Source organism: Sphaerodactylus townsendi, linkage group LG06, assembly GCF_021028975.2.
Source record: "Sphaerodactylus townsendi isolate TG3544 linkage group LG06, MPM_Stown_v2.3, whole genome shotgun sequence".
In the NCBI taxonomy this organism is placed as follows: domain Eukaryota; kingdom Metazoa; phylum Chordata; class Lepidosauria; order Squamata; family Sphaerodactylidae; genus Sphaerodactylus; species Sphaerodactylus townsendi.
The window spans coordinates 131,422,613-131,439,253 of record NC_059430.1 but is presented as its reverse complement, the minus strand read 5'-3'; positions in this window follow the sequence as shown (position 1 = coordinate 131,439,253).

Below are 16,641 nucleotides of genomic sequence, written 5' to 3'. Positions count from 1 at the left end.
CCCCCCCCCCCCCACCCCCCCCCCCCCCCACCCCCCCCCCCCCCCACCCCCCCCCCCCCCCACCCCCCCCCCCCCCCACCCCCCCCCCCCCCCACCCCCCCCCCCCCCCACCCCCCCCCCCCCCCACCCCCCCCCCCCCCCACCCCCCCCCCCCCCCACCCCCCCCCCCCCCCACCCCCCCCCCCCCCCACCCCCCCCCCCCCCCACCCCCCCCCCCCCCCACCCCCCCCCCCCCCCACCCCCCCCCCCCCCCACCCCCCCCCCCCCCCACCCCCCCCCCCCCCCACCCCCCCCCCCCCCCACCCCCCCCCCCCCCCACCCCCCCCCCCCCCCACCCCCCCCCCCCCCCACCCCCCCCCCCCCCCACCCCCCCCCCCCCCCACCCCCCCCCCCCCCCACCCCCCCCCCCCCCCACCCCCCCCCCCCCCCACCCCCCCCCCCCCCCACCCCCCCCCCCCCCCACCCCCCCCCCCCCCCACCCCCCCCCCCCCCCACCCCCCCCCCCCCCCACCCCCCCCCCCCCCCACCCCCCCCCCCCCCCACCCCCCCCCCCCCCCACCCCCCCCCCCCCCCACCCCCCCCCCCCCCCACCCCCCCCCCCCCCCACCCCCCCCCCCCCCCACCCCCCCCCCCCCCCACCCCCCCCCCCCCCCACCCCCCCCCCCCCCCACCCCCCCCCCCCCCCACCCCCCCCCCCCCCCACCCCCCCCCCCCCCCACCCCCCCCCCCCCCCACCCCCCCCCCCCCCCACCCCCCCCCCCCCCCACCCCCCCCCCCCCCCACCCCCCCCCCCCCCCACCCCCCCCCCCCCCCACCCCCCCCCCCCCCCACCCCCCCCCCCCCCCACCCCCCCCCCCCCCCACCCCCCCCCCCCCCCACCCCCCCCCCCCCCCACCCCCCCCCCCCCCCACCCCCCCCCCCCCCCACCCCCCCCCCCCCCCACCCCCCCCCCCCCCCACCCCCCCCCCCCCCCACCCCCCCCCCCCCCCACCCCCCCCCCCCCCCACCCCCCCCCCCCCCCACCCCCCCCCCCCCCCACCCCCCCCCCCCCCCACCCCCCCCCCCCCCCACCCCCCCCCCCCCCCACCCCCCCCCCCCCCCACCCCCCCCCCCCCCCACCCCCCCCCCCCCCCACCCCCCCCCCCCCCCACCCCCCCCCCCCCCCACCCCCCCCCCCCCCCACCCCCCCCCCCCCCCACCCCCCCCCCCCCCCACCCCCCCCCCCCCCCACCCCCCCCCCCCCCCACCCCCCCCCCCCCCCACCCCCCCCCCCCCCCACCCCCCCCCCCCCCCACCCCCCCCCCCCCCCACCCCCCCCCCCCCCCACCCCCCCCCCCCCCCACCCCCCCCCCCCCCCACCCCCCCCCCCCCCCACCCCCCCCCCCCCCCACCCCCCCCCCCCCCCACCCCCCCCCCCCCCCACCCCCCCCCCCCCCCACCCCCCCCCCCCCCCACCCCCCCCCCCCCCCACCCCCCCCCCCCCCCACCCCCCCCCCCCCCCACCCCCCCCCCCCCCCACCCCCCCCCCCCCCCACCCCCCCCCCCCCCCACCCCCCCCCCCCCCCACCCCCCCCCCCCCCCACCCCCCCCCCCCCCCACCCCCCCCCCCCCCCACCCCCCCCCCCCCCCACCCCCCCCCCCCCCCACCCCCCCCCCCCCCCACCCCCCCCCCCCCCCACCCCCCCCCCCCCCCACCCCCCCCCCCCCCCACCCCCCCCCCCCCCCACCCCCCCCCCCCCCCACCCCCCCCCCCCCCCACCCCCCCCCCCCCCCACCCCCCCCCCCCCCCACCCCCCCCCCCCCCCACCCCCCCCCCCCCCCACCCCCCCCCCCCCCCACCCCCCCCCCCCCCCACCCCCCCCCCCCCCCACCCCCCCCCCCCCCCACCCCCCCCCCCCCCCACCCCCCCCCCCCCCCACCCCCCCCCCCCCCCACCCCCCCCCCCCCCCACCCCCCCCCCCCCCCACCCCCCCCCCCCCCCACCCCCCCCCCCCCCCACCCCCCCCCCCCCCCACCCCCCCCCCCCCCCACCCCCCCCCCCCCCCACCCCCCCCCCCCCCCACCCCCCCCCCCCCCCACCCCCCCCCCCCCCCACCCCCCCCCCCCCCCACCCCCCCCCCCCCCCACCCCCCCCCCCCCCCACCCCCCCCCCCCCCCACCCCCCCCCCCCCCCACCCCCCCCCCCCCCCACCCCCCCCCCCCCCCACCCCCCCCCCCCCCCACCCCCCCCCCCCCCCACCCCCCCCCCCCCCCACCCCCCCCCCCCCCCACCCCCCCCCCCCCCCACCCCCCCCCCCCCCCACCCCCCCCCCCCCCCACCCCCCCCCCCCCCCACCCCCCCCCCCCCCCACCCCCCCCCCCCCCCACCCCCCCCCCCCCCCACCCCCCCCCCCCCCCACCCCCCCCCCCCCCCACCCCCCCCCCCCCCCACCCCCCCCCCCCCCCACCCCCCCCCCCCCCCACCCCCCCCCCCCCCCACCCCCCCCCCCCCCCACCCCCCCCCCCCCCCACCCCCCCCCCCCCCCACCCCCCCCCCCCCCCACCCCCCCCCCCCCCCACCCCCCCCCCCCCCCACCCCCCCCCCCCCCCACCCCCCCCCCCCCCCACCCCCCCCCCCCCCCACCCCCCCCCCCCCCCACCCCCCCCCCCCCCCACCCCCCCCCCCCCCCACCCCCCCCCCCCCCCACCCCCCCCCCCCCCCACCCCCCCCCCCCCCCACCCCCCCCCCCCCCCACCCCCCCCCCCCCCCACCCCCCCCCCCCCCCACCCCCCCCCCCCCCCACCCCCCCCCCCCCCCACCCCCCCCCCCCCCCACCCCCCCCCCCCCCCACCCCCCCCCCCCCCCACCCCCCCCCCCCCCCACCCCCCCCCCCCCCCACCCCCCCCCCCCCCCACCCCCCCCCCCCCCCACCCCCCCCCCCCCCCACCCCCCCCCCCCCCCACCCCCCCCCCCCCCCACCCCCCCCCCCCCCCACCCCCCCCCCCCCCCACCCCCCCCCCCCCCCACCCCCCCCCCCCCCCACCCCCCCCCCCCCCCACCCCCCCCCCCCCCCACCCCCCCCCCCCCCCACCCCCCCCCCCCCCCACCCCCCCCCCCCCCCACCCCCCCCCCCCCCCACCCCCCCCCCCCCCCACCCCCCCCCCCCCCCACCCCCCCCCCCCCCCACCCCCCCCCCCCCCCACCCCCCCCCCCCCCCACCCCCCCCCCCCCCCACCCCCCCCCCCCCCCACCCCCCCCCCCCCCCACCCCCCCCCCCCCCCACCCCCCCCCCCCCCCACCCCCCCCCCCCCCCACCCCCCCCCCCCCCCACCCCCCCCCCCCCCCACCCCCCCCCCCCCCCACCCCCCCCCCCCCCCACCCCCCCCCCCCCCCACCCCCCCCCCCCCCCACCCCCCCCCCCCCCCACCCCCCCCCCCCCCCACCCCCCCCCCCCCCCACCCCCCCCCCCCCCCACCCCCCCCCCCCCCCACCCCCCCCCCCCCCCACCCCCCCCCCCCCCCACCCCCCCCCCCCCCCACCCCCCCCCCCCCCCACCCCCCCCCCCCCCCACCCCCCCCCCCCCCCACCCCCCCCCCCCCCCACCCCCCCCCCCCCCCACCCCCCCCCCCCCCCACCCCCCCCCCCCCCCACCCCCCCCCCCCCCCACCCCCCCCCCCCCCCACCCCCCCCCCCCCCCACCCCCCCCCCCCCCCACCCCCCCCCCCCCCCACCCCCCCCCCCCCCCACCCCCCCCCCCCCCCACCCCCCCCCCCCCCCACCCCCCCCCCCCCCCACCCCCCCCCCCCCCCACCCCCCCCCCCCCCCACCCCCCCCCCCCCCCACCCCCCCCCCCCCCCACCCCCCCCCCCCCCCACCCCCCCCCCCCCCCACCCCCCCCCCCCCCCACCCCCCCCCCCCCCCACCCCCCCCCCCCCCCACCCCCCCCCCCCCCCACCCCCCCCCCCCCCCACCCCCCCCCCCCCCCACCCCCCCCCCCCCCCACCCCCCCCCCCCCCCACCCCCCCCCCCCCCCACCCCCCCCCCCCCCCACCCCCCCCCCCCCCCACCCCCCCCCCCCCCCACCCCCCCCCCCCCCCACCCCCCCCCCCCCCCACCCCCCCCCCCCCCCACCCCCCCCCCCCCCCACCCCCCCCCCCCCCCACCCCCCCCCCCCCCCACCCCCCCCCCCCCCCACCCCCCCCCCCCCCCACCCCCCCCCCCCCCCACCCCCCCCCCCCCCCACCCCCCCCCCCCCCCACCCCCCCCCCCCCCCACCCCCCCCCCCCCCCACCCCCCCCCCCCCCCACCCCCCCCCCCCCCCACCCCCCCCCCCCCCCACCCCCCCCCCCCCCCACCCCCCCCCCCCCCCACCCCCCCCCCCCCCCACCCCCCCCCCCCCCCACCCCCCCCCCCCCCCACCCCCCCCCCCCCCCACCCCCCCCCCCCCCCACCCCCCCCCCCCCCCACCCCCCCCCCCCCCCACCCCCCCCCCCCCCCACCCCCCCCCCCCCCCACCCCCCCCCCCCCCCACCCCCCCCCCCCCCCACCCCCCCCCCCCCCCACCCCCCCCCCCCCCCACCCCCCCCCCCCCCCACCCCCCCCCCCCCCCACCCCCCCCCCCCCCCACCCCCCCCCCCCCCCACCCCCCCCCCCCCCCACCCCCCCCCCCCCCCACCCCCCCCCCCCCCCACCCCCCCCCCCCCCCACCCCCCCCCCCCCCCACCCCCCCCCCCCCCCACCCCCCCCCCCCCCCACCCCCCCCCCCCCCCACCCCCCCCCCCCCCCACCCCCCCCCCCCCCCACCCCCCCTCCCCCCCACCCCCCCCCCCCCCCACCCCCCCCCCCCCCCACCCACGTGGCTGAAAAGTTAAGAGGCAGGAAAAGAGGCGCCTCGTCTTCTGTGTTTTTCTTCCTCAAGTAGGAGGGTGAGGGGCATATAGGGGCGAGAAACCCCCGGCCTCTTTCTCGGGGCTGACAGCAGAGAAAGAAAAGGGTGGGCTGGGATAAAAGTGGCGGAGGGATCATCAGGAACCTGGCACAGAACAGAACGCCAACTGCTCCGAAGAGACAAAGGAGATCTCGGAGGCAGCCAACGAAGTGGAGAAAAGAGGACCTAAAATTAACCACGGGCTGCAGCATCTTTCCGAAAGGGGAGACTCAAACCTGGGGGTGGGTTTTTTCCACTTACCAGAAAGGCAGGGGGTGGATAGAAAGTTAACACGAGATTAATCATGTATTTACTTGTGTACAGGAAGCGCTCGGAGGCTACATTCCCGGACAGCCTCAATCTAGGATTCGAAATGGGTCCCTTCCGTCCCAGCCAGCTCTTCCAGGGGGCGGTGCAGTCCAGAATGGGGCTCTCATTTTGGCCCACCTGGGAAGGGCTAACCCCGTTCCTTTCCTGTCCCTTCCAGGCAAGTGACACATGACGTCTTCGTGCCCACAGCAGCTGTCAAAGGCCCAGCAGCAAACGTAGTAGCAAGCCTGGTAGCCGCAGGGCAAAGGCAAGCAACCCAAAACCGTGCAAGCCACACGGGTCAAACCACACGGGGAGTTTTGGAGTGAGTCAGTCCAGAGAACTGGGACACAACTCACTTTCCACACAGTCACATAGCTGTGTAGTCTTGATATTTTGAAGGTTTGCGTAGGGCTCAGGACCGCAGAATGAGGCAGGAAAGGATCAATTTTCCCCAGCCAAAGCAGTCCGGGAGGAGGCTTGCCCCATTTTCAACAGGCTTACAGGCTACCACCAGCCTGGCTGAACTAGAGACAGGATGCCAAGGTGAATCGTGTCGTCGCTGCCTTTATATTTGAAACATTCTCAGCACTTGAACAAACTTTAAACTTTATGGCAATTACTAATTTGTGGAGCTCCGTCAGGCTCAGCCTCCTCAAACGCTGCTGAGGCCCCCACTCAGGAGAAGCAGAAAACAGGCCTCGTCGCTTAATTTCTGCCTCCTTCCCGTAACTACAACATAATCAATTGTTCCACATTACTGTTTTCGTAACAAAGGAAGGATTTAAAGGTTACTGACTGAAGACTGGAGTGTGAATAAGAGGAAGAGAGAGAAGGAGGAGAGCAGAAAGTTCGCCCACAGGATTCTTAACAAGATTCCAGGGGCCATTTTTGAACGTAAGAAGATCAGATAAGCCCTGCTGGATCCGAGCAGTGGTCAACCAATTCCTCTGGAGGTCCAGCAACAGGGCATAGAGCTGTGGTGGAGAACCTACGGCACTCCAGATGTTCATGGACTACAATTCCCATCAGCCCCTGCCACATGGCCAATTGTTTTGTCCAATTGGCCATGCTGGCAGGGGCTGATGGGAATTGTAGTTCATGAACATCTGGAGAGCCGCAGGTTGCAGATCCCTGTGCTAGAGCATCCCCCATTGTGATACCAGAGTGATACTGATAAACCCAGAAGTGACGTCACTGTGCGGTGTGTGCAGATCACTTCCTCCTTCAGCTGTCCTACTTCCACCATCGGACCAGGTGAGGGGGGGGGGGCGGGCAGCCCGGTTAATTGGTGGGTGACTGTCCGTGTTGGGATTCATAAGTGTCTGTCACAATTCAGGTAGAAAGGGGTTAACCACATGCATGCTCATGAGTTCCTGAGGTCAGAGTTTTATGGTCAGCTCAATTGATTAAGCTATCAAGGAGCAGCAGTGGCGTAGGAGGTTAAGAGCTCGTGTATCTAATATGGAGGAACTGGGTTTGATTCCCAGCTCTGCCGCCTGAGCTGTGGAGGCTTATCTGGGGAATTCAGATTAGCCTGTGCACTCCCACACACGCCAGCTGGGTGACCTTGGGCTAGTCACAGCTTCTCGGAGCTCTCTCAGCCTCACCCACCTCACAGGGTGTTTGTTGTGAGGGGGAAGGGCAAGGAGATTGTAAGCCCCTTTGAGTCTCTTGCAGGAGAGAAAGGGGGGATATAAATCCAAACTCTTCTTCTTCCTCTTCTTATTGGTCAGTTAACCCCAGCATTGCCTGTGTGAGACAGGTCACGTAAGCGGAGGTTATAAAGTTAAGTATGTTTCTTTGTCTCACTCAGAACGAAAGATCACTCACAGGATGTATACAACAAGATTCACCATAAGAGATGAATCTCTGCCTTGCTAGATAGACACCGTGTGGGATCACATGGTCCTAAGCGATGTACCTAAATCTGTACTAGGATAGAAATCTACTCTCAATTTTCTTCCATGTAAACCCTTCCTGTTAGCAAGTAAACTCTTTTACATAAAACCAGCAACTGTCTCGTGGTCTCTTATTCCGCTCTCTGCTGGGCAAATGGACACCCTGATGTAGTCCAGTATCCTGCCTCACGCAGTAGCTGACCACTTCTTCTAGAAGTCCAACATCAAGGCACAGAGGCTGAAGCCGCCTTTGACTGGGATTCAAAAGCTGACTGCCTCCAAACATGGAGGTTCACTTTAGTCCCTGCGGCTAGTAGCCTGTGGGACTTCTACCTGTGGCCACTGCTGCATCCTCTGGCAGCAAATTCCACCTTTTCATTACTCACTATGTAGAGGACTTCTTTTTTTCCTGACCTCTGGGCAAAAGCAAGATTCAGTTGGGGGAAGCCACTGGGTCTTAAGAGTTTACCTGACAAAAAAAACAACAGCTTTTTATTTACACAAAGGGATTTGTGCCTTTGAGATGCACACCTGGGAGCTTTGGCTTATTGTCAGTGTTTATGAGAAGAGCTGGGCATTCAGAAAGGTGTGTTGATCTGATTTGGATTCTGGGAGGAGGAATGACGACTCCCCTCCTGGACAGCAAGCACCCTGGGGTATGTTTACAAGACGTCTTTACAGTCCATTTGGGAGTTCAGACAGAGCCTTTTCCTTTTCCACAAAGTGAATGGCAAGCCAACTAAAAGCAAGGCAGAAACTCTGACCTAAACCTGCCGGGTGATGCCCCCCCCCCCCCCGCCACGAGCCATTTACTCTCTCTCTCTCTCTGCCTCTCTTTAGGGGAAGATGTAAACTGCATTAAGTGGGGGGAGCAACTGCCAATGCATTAAAGGGGGAGAGTAAAACAGCCCAAAAATAATGAACACGATGCTCTTTGCTGACATCATCTCAGACTCTTGCCACAATAATCTTTCAGATCTGCTTGGAATCCAAAGCAGGAATTAAAAGAAAAGCATCATCCCTCTCTCTGTCCTTCCGCCAATTCCACGAATCTGAACTTGCAACAAGCAAAAAGTGGGACTTCCGACCCAGTCCCTGCTCCTTGGCTTTTATCAGCAGGGTGCCGTGCAAACAGGTGCACAGCAGATATGGATGTCTAAGCAGTGGTGGGATCCAAACATTTTAATAACAGGTTCCGATGGTGGTGGGATTCAAACAGTGGGGCTGCCGCGCACACGCACCTCCAGTCCCTATTGGGCAGGGAGGTTGCTTTAGTAACCCCTTCTCGGCACTCAGAAAAAATTAGTAACCACTTCTAGAGAAGTGGTGAGAACTGGTTGGATCCACCTCTGGATGTCTCCCTCACTCCCTGTGGTCCCGTTTGGCCCTTTCAGTACACAAAGCAGCTGAGGCATAAGACTAGCCCCTTCCGCACACGCAAAATAATGCGTTTTCAAACCACTTCCACAATTGTTTGCAAGTGGACTTTGCTATTCCGCACAGCTTTAAAGAGCACTGAAAGCAGTTTGAAAGTGCATTATTCTGCATGTGCGGAATGAGCCTAGATCAGGCCTTTTTTCTCTGGTCCAACCCGAGCTCAGCTCTGCAAAAGGACAGAGGCTACCTGGCCTCCCAGCCAACTGCAGGATTTGGGCCCCCCCATAAAATAATGCTTGGGCCAAAAGCTACACCCTAGGATTCTCACAACAGATTCTGTGGGAGGTGCACCACTCCACACACCACCGATGATATTGCAAAGATCCTGGAGGATCTCATAGAACAGTGATGGCGAACCTTTTCGAGACCGAGTGCCCTAATTACAACCCAAAACCCACTTATTTATCGCAAAGTGCCAACACGGCAATTTAACCTGAATACTGAGGTTTTAGTTTAGAAAACAAAGTTAGCTCCGAGGCGCATGTTACTCGGGAGTAAGCTTGGTGAAGCAACCGTACAATGCTTCGAATGGATGAATCACAACCCTAGGAGGGTTTACTCAGAAGCAAGCCCTGTTGCCAGCAACGGAGCTTACTCCCAGGTAAAGGATCATGCCCAGGCCAGCCTAGGATTGTGTGTGGGGGGATGATTTTCCACACACACCCCCCCATGATGAAGTCTGTGCATGAGTGCCCACAGAAAGGGCTCTGAGTGCCACCTCTGGCACCCATGCCATGTGTTCGCCACCACTGTCATAGAATCATAGCAATGGAAGAGACCCCAAGAGCCATCGTCCAACCCCTGCAATACAGAAGGACACAATCAGAGCACTCCCGACAGATGGCCATCCAGCCTCTCTTTAAAAACCTCCAAAGAAGGAGACTCCACCACACTCTGAGGGAGTGCATTCCACTGCCGAACAGCCCTGACTATCAGGAAGTTTTTCCTGATGTTTAGGTGGAATCTCTTTCCCTTCACCTTGGACCCATGACCTGGTCCCGGTCTCTGGAGCAGCAGAAAACAAGCTTGCTCCCTCACCAACATGGCATCCCTTCAAACATCTAAACAGGGCTATCGTGTCACCTCTTAACCTTCTCTTCACCAAACTAAACCTCCCCAGCTCCCTAAGTCTCTCCTCGTAGGGCACAGATTCCAGACCTTTGACCTTTTTAGTTGCCCTCCTCTGGACCCGTTCCAGCTTGTCAATATCCTTCTTGAATTGAGGTGTCCAAAACTGTACACAATATTCCAGGTGAGATCTAACCAGAATAGAGAGGTACAATTACATCCCCCGATCTAGACACTATACAGTACTATTGATACAGTCCAAAATCGCATTGGCTTTCTTGGCTGCCACATCACACTGCTGACTCATGTTCAGTTGTACTAAGACTCCCAGATCCCTTTCTCTCCTGATTGTGCCAAGCAGCTGCTACAGGACATTACTATCAAAGGAATGACTTCTCCTGTCTTGAGCAAAGCGCAAGACCAGAAATGTACTCGGTTGCCGCCGCCACCCACCCTGCCTGAAAATGCTTACAGACACTGCAGGGGTGTTCTGGACGCCTTTCCCCACCACCTAGGTAGCCAAACAACTGATCAGCCAGCTAGGCTTGTTTTCTTCCTTAGCAACCCAGGCAACCCCCCCCCCCCCCCGAGTCGTTGACGGAGCCAGAGAGGCTTGGGCAGGGCCCAGACATGGCCAATTGGCCATGGTGGCAGGGGCTGATGGGAATTGTAGTCCATGAGCATCTGGAGAGCCGCAGGTTGCAGACCCCTGGCCCAGAGTATCAGGCCAGCTGTATGGCTGCCTCTCCCCCACAGAAAGTTTTCCTCTGCCAGACTGCCAACAGCTTCCTGGATTCAGGCTGCATTTTCTTTCTGACCCTCGGGCCAGCAAGGTTGCCGACCCTGGCAGGCAGGAGGGGCAAAACGATCAAAAGCAGGGGGGCAAGAAAGGGGTTGGGCAAGTGCCCAGCCACAACCTCCCCCACAGGGGCACCTGGGCCAGGCCAAGACACAAACCAGACTCCAGTGCAAGCGGGTGCAAGTGTCCCCCTGCGGACGTGGCCGGCCCGCCGGACCTGTTTGGGAGTGCCTGTCCTTAGCTGCCGCCGGTCCTCTGGCAGGGCAGCCGCCCACCAAGACCCTTCCCAGTTAGTTAAAAAGGGCCAGGAGGTTAAGGGCGTAGGAGGTTAAGAGCTCGTGTATCTAATCTGGAGGAACCGGGTTTGATTCCCCACTCTGCCGCCTGAGCTGTGGAGGCTTATCTGGGGAATTCAGATTAGCCTGGGCACTCCCACACACGCCAGCTGGGTGACCTTGGGCTAGTCACAGCTTCTCGGAGCTCTCTCAGCCCCACCCACCTCACAGGGTGTTTGTTGTGAGGGGGGAAGGGCAAGGAGATTGTCAGCCCCTGTGAGTCTCCTACAGGAGAGAAAGGGGGGATATAAATCCAAACTCTTCTCTTCTTCTTCCTGCAGACAAGCCAGCTATTGCACAAGCAAGCCAAATATTTATTAGAAATATTAGTTTGGAGAGATCCCAATAAACCAGTATGGGAGCCAAGAAGGCCTGCCCCCCCCATCTTTTCTGCAACTCTGAAAGAGACCCCAGTGCTCCATTCATAGATTGCACAGTGCCCCACAACTTGGATAAAGGAGGTTAAGGTTTCCTTTGGAGGGAGAGGGATTCCTTTTCATCTCTAGTCACAGCAACCTGTTGGATTTTGACCAGGAAGAAAGTCCCCCGTCCCCCCGCCACAACCCTTCCAAGGAGAACTGGGGGCTCTCAGCCTACACACTCTTTTCCTGCCACAGTGATGTCCACGTCTCAAATGATAAACGCAGAACTGCCAACGTTACGTTCTTCAGCAACCAACTCGGCAAAAACGAAAGGGAGGGTCTAATTCTCCTCCTAATTGTTATCCAATTGTTATCCATGGTAACAAACCTGCAAGGTGTTTTCACCTGCTGTCACATTAAATGCTACCTTTGTTGAGCTCAACAGGAGGATTCATCTCTTGCTGTTCGTGGCCACGAGGGCAAAGGAAAAGAGACCGGTAAGAGCTGAGGCACTTGATCGGGAGAGCTCTTCTGAGAACTCCACCATCTGTTTAACATCCACTTTGCAAGAGGTCAGCTGCAAGCTATATGCGATGAAAGTGTGCAGTATAACCAGGGCAAAGAATGGACAGGCTACCAGAAGAGAGTTCCAAACAGTGCTGACCCCCTCCCCCCCCCCCAAAGTATGATCTGAAACATACAGGTCTGGGGAAGGGGTTCTTAAGGTGGGAGGGAAGCAGAACTTCTAGCCTCAAAATAAGAAATGACCCCAGGGGTATTTGATTTAGGGGAACAGACTTTAGATGCCCTCGGCCTCCCTTATTCCAGTGGGGGGAGGGGTCATCTGGGAAAATACCAGCATCAATTTGTACATCCTGATACTTGTCTTGCAAATCCTGAGTTGACGGATCCTGTCCAGAACCCCAACAAATATTCAGGATGAGGCCATTAAGGCAAATTAGTGGGTGACGCGAGTCCTGGATTTCCCTTCTTGCCCTGGGTGGGATAATGCCAGCATGCTACAATTTTCCTCTAGGTCAGATTGGCCGGAGGGTTTTCGCTCTGGGCATTGGGGTGGGGGAGAAAGGTAGTACTTGAGAATTTCCCACATTGTGCAGGAGGCCGGACTAGATGACCTCTGAGTTCCCTTTCAGTTCTATGTTTCTAAGCTTCTCCTAAATCTGAACAGACCTCCATTCCTAATGGGTATCATGAAATGCCCGCAGAATCCCACCCTCTATAAAACTTCCAGGTCCTCTCTCCTTCCCACTTTAAACTCTTTGCATATTAGCAGCTCCACCCACCCACCCACGCACCCACGCTCTCCAAGAAAGAAGAAAAGAGTTTACATCTCCCCAGTAACCCTCCTCCCCAAGACAAATAAAACAACAGGTTGCTGGATTTCCTCAGGAGCTGTTATTCAAAAAGGAACGGAGCTTCCAGCAAACTCACAAACACAAATCACTGAAGTGACTCCAGTCTTTAAGGGAAGGCAGCGAAAGGCAGAGATGCTGAAAATTAGATTGCAGTTTTCTTTCCCCCCCCCCCCTTTTTTCTTTTTAATAAGCATTAACTTTGAGCGTCAAAAGCTCAGAGCTGGATTTCAGCTGTCAAATACAATGGGCATCAACCCCCAAGCTCCGGTGAGATCCACTACTAAGAAGTCTAGCAGTCCATCACCCCACGTGGCCTCCCTCTTTTTACCTGCTCCTTCTTTACTCCTTCTTTACTCCTTCTTTACTCCCAGGCAATCTCTCTCTCAGTGTGTGTCTCTCATCAGCAACCGCCTGCCCTCGGGATGGGAGTCACTCCTTCGCAGCAAGGGGCTTCAGAGGATACTGGCTCCACCCTCTGGAGGCACTTCATTGGGCAGGAAGCCTGAAAGGCAGCTCCACATACTTGCTGATTGGTTGCCAAGCTGGAGAAAGGGGCAGGGCAGGTCAGAACAGCCTTGGGCTGGTACCCACCCTCCCTCCAGGGGATGCTGTTACCGGGGCAACCTTTTCCCGCTGACGTGAGCTGAGGAAGATGGAGAAGGCTACTTGGCACAGCATCGTGGACAACTCAATCTCTGGCACAACGAACTGCAAGTGCTGGGGAGTTTGGGCAACCTGAGGCATTAGGGCCACTTAAGAAGGGCAGAGTGTTAGTTTGGCTCGCGCATAGTAAAAACTCGGTGAAGAGGAGCGTCCTGGTAGCTGGTCAGCCTGACAGAGATGGTTCGTCCTGGACATTTTGGGATTCCAAAGCGTGCTGGCAACCTGGCACAGTATCCCTGGCAACTTGGACATCTTTGTCACCCAGGCAACTCAAAGATTTTGGTAACCCGGGCAACTGAGATGCCTGAATAGCCAGGGCATCTTTGGAAGCTGGGCAACACAGCTTGCTAAACTTGGGCACTGGGTAATGCCAACGTGGCAAAGATCTTTGGGAGGGAATACAAGTTTGTGTCAAAAACAGACTTGAAGGGATTTGGAGAAATCACGGATGGGCCTTCCCTTCCAACCAATTATGTATCGAATCAAGATTCCAGACTTCCCTCTGCCTCAAGGTCAAGAAGAGGAGAGGCCCTTCCAAAAGGTACCCCAGAGCCAGTGTCTACAGCAAGCTCAAGCAAGCGAGTCAAGCCGTGCTTGGCATAATGAGACAACCACCAGATTCGCAAGCCAGTGCCAGGGTACAGATCAACCCTGCCCTTCACCTGGAAGAAGAACTCTCACGGAGAGGCCAAAGCTTGACGTAAGAAAAAAAGAAGTCATGATTGTTGGTATAGCAAGAAGTTTGCTTCCTCATAACACCCAATGCAAACTCTGTGATGTTGTTATGTGGCAATGTTGTTATGCTGTGCTTCCAGGAGCAACCACAAACTCATGGGAAAGAGCTCTGGAGGTTCCTTTCCATATGGATTATTTTTTTTGCCAAACATACCCTTATTTGATTGATTGATTGATTGATTGATTGATTGATTGATTGATTGATTGATTGATTGATTGATTGATTGATTGATTGGCTGATTTAAGTTATTCTATTACTCTTTTCTCACAGGGACTCATAGTGAATTGCACATACTGCAGTGGTGGCGAACCTTTGGCACTCCAGATGTTATGGACTACAATTCCCATCAGCCCCTGCCAGCATGGCCAATGGGAATTGTAGTCCATAACAATTGTAGTCCATAACATCTAGCATTGGACGTTACTTAGAAAATTCTGTCACTTGTAAAAGAAATTTTGCTACTTTTTCCAAGAGCACGGCCTCTGTGTTATTTAACAAAAGCTCCACAACAGAGTTGTCAGAGTCTCTTTCAGATTTGTCTAAGACCCGCCCAGGAGAGAAATTCCTGATACCCACATATCTTGGACAGTCAAGTATAATGTGAGCAAGAGTCTCCACTTGGTTTTTACAGTGTGGACAGACCCGATCCTGGAGAGGGATAGATAGGTAGCGACCCTTTGTAATGGCCGATGGAAAAGTATTGCATCTGGCCCTTGTAATAATCCATCTCTGTTGGGGTTCAGTTAATAGTTCAAGATATTTGGCTATGTGCGCCTGTTCTGGTACTATTCCGACAGGAAGGGGTGAGCATGATTATTTGCTTGGCCCAACAAGATATGGTATTCCTGTCCTAGAAGTCTGCTTTTTAAGGTTTGCAGAATCTCTCTGGGTGACAGCATACAGAGATCTTCAAGTATTAAACCTAGAGAGTGGATTTTTTATTTAAGTTGATACCATTCGGAGGCAAATAGGTCTGGGCGCACAATATCCACCCACAAAGGAGGAGTTCTGTGGTCTCTCTGCATGTGTTGTGTTCAGATTTGTTCTGAAGTCAATCTGCAAAAGATTGCAACCAGGATTGTTTCCTGGAATGACTATGAAGAAAGAAAACGCCTCCCAGCTGAACACAGCCTGCAAGCACAGGCCCACTCCCAGCGGAGCATAGTGGTTAAGCAGGTAAACTCCAATTTGGAGACCCAGTTTGATTCCCCACTCCTGCACATGGAGCCTGCTGGGCTAGTCTTAGCTCTCTCTGAGCTCTCTCAGCTCCATGCCGCCTGCCTCACAAGGTGTCTGTTGTGGGAAGTGAGTTTGTAAGCTGCTTTGAGACTCCTTTCGGTTGAGAAAAATGGGGTATAAATTCAAACTCCTCCTCCTTTTCTCCCCACCCCCCTTGGAAAGGGTCATGCCTATGAAAATGCAGAACGAGGATCTCTGCTGTCCACTTCTTTATGTCCCACACAAATGACATTTGGCAGCGCAGGCTGACTGGCACAATCAAGGCTGAGGATGTAGAGTTGCAGTTTAAGCTCACGCTGCCCACTCTTTGGCCACAGGGTTGCTTATTTTGTCCTGCCAACGAAACAGAGCCTGGGGGAGCTTGCGATTAGTCAAGGGCTTTTTCCGGAGTCCCGAGCCAAGCAGGTGTGCAGCCAAGGGCCGTGGGAGTGGGAGAGGAGGCAGTCTGGGGTTCAACTCTTCCCCCACCCCTCTCCTTTCCGTTCTTCTCAGAGGGAAAGAAGGGGCAGCCACCTGCTCAATTGTCACAAGCTGCCGTGGTTGAAAGCAGAGGGAGGGAATTGAGCCACCCACGAAGCAAGGCCCAGCCAGCTGCTTGCTAACTTTATCATTAATGTTTTATTTACTGATGCTCTGCCTTTAAGAACATAAGAACATAAGAACAAGCCAGCTGGATCAGACCAGAGTCCATCTAGTCCAGCTCTCTGCTACTCGCAGTGGCCCACCAGGTGCCTTTGGGAGCTCACATGCAGGATGTGAAAGCAATGGCCTTCTGCTGCTGCTGCTCCTGAGCACCTGGTCTGCTAAGGCATTTGCAAGCTCAGATCAAGGAGGATCAAGATTGGTAGCCATAGATCGACTTCTCCTCCATAAATCTGTCCAAGCCATTTTTAAAGCTACCCAGGTTAGTGGCCATCACCACCTCCTGTGGCAGCATATTCCAGACACCAATCACACGTTGCGTGAAGAAGTGTTTCCTTTTATTAGTCCTAATTCTTCCCCCCAGCATTTTCAATGAATGCCCCCTCGTTCTAGTATTGTGAGAAAGAGAGAAAAATGTCTCTCTGTCAACATTTTCTACCCCATGCATAATTTTATAGACTTCCATCATATCCCCCCTCAGACGTCTCCTCTCCAAAGTAAAGAGTCCCAAACGCTGCAGCCTCTCCTCATAAGGAAGGGGCTCCAATCCTTCAATCATCCTCGTTGCCCTTCTCTGCACTTTTTCTATCTCTTCGATATCCTTTTTGAGATGTGGCGACCAGAACTGGACACAGTACTCCAAGTGCGGTCGCACTTTCTCCCCAGTGGGCCTCCCAAAGTGGCTTCTATCCTTCTCCTCTCCTCCATTTTACCCTCACAACAACCCTGCAAGGCAGGTTGGGCCGAAAGATTGGGCCAAGGTCACCCAGTAAGCCTCCGGGGCCAAGTCGGAATTCGAACCAGGGTCTCCCAGATCCGAGACTGACTCTCTAGCCGCTACATCGTGTTTGATCTCAAGAGGCCCTC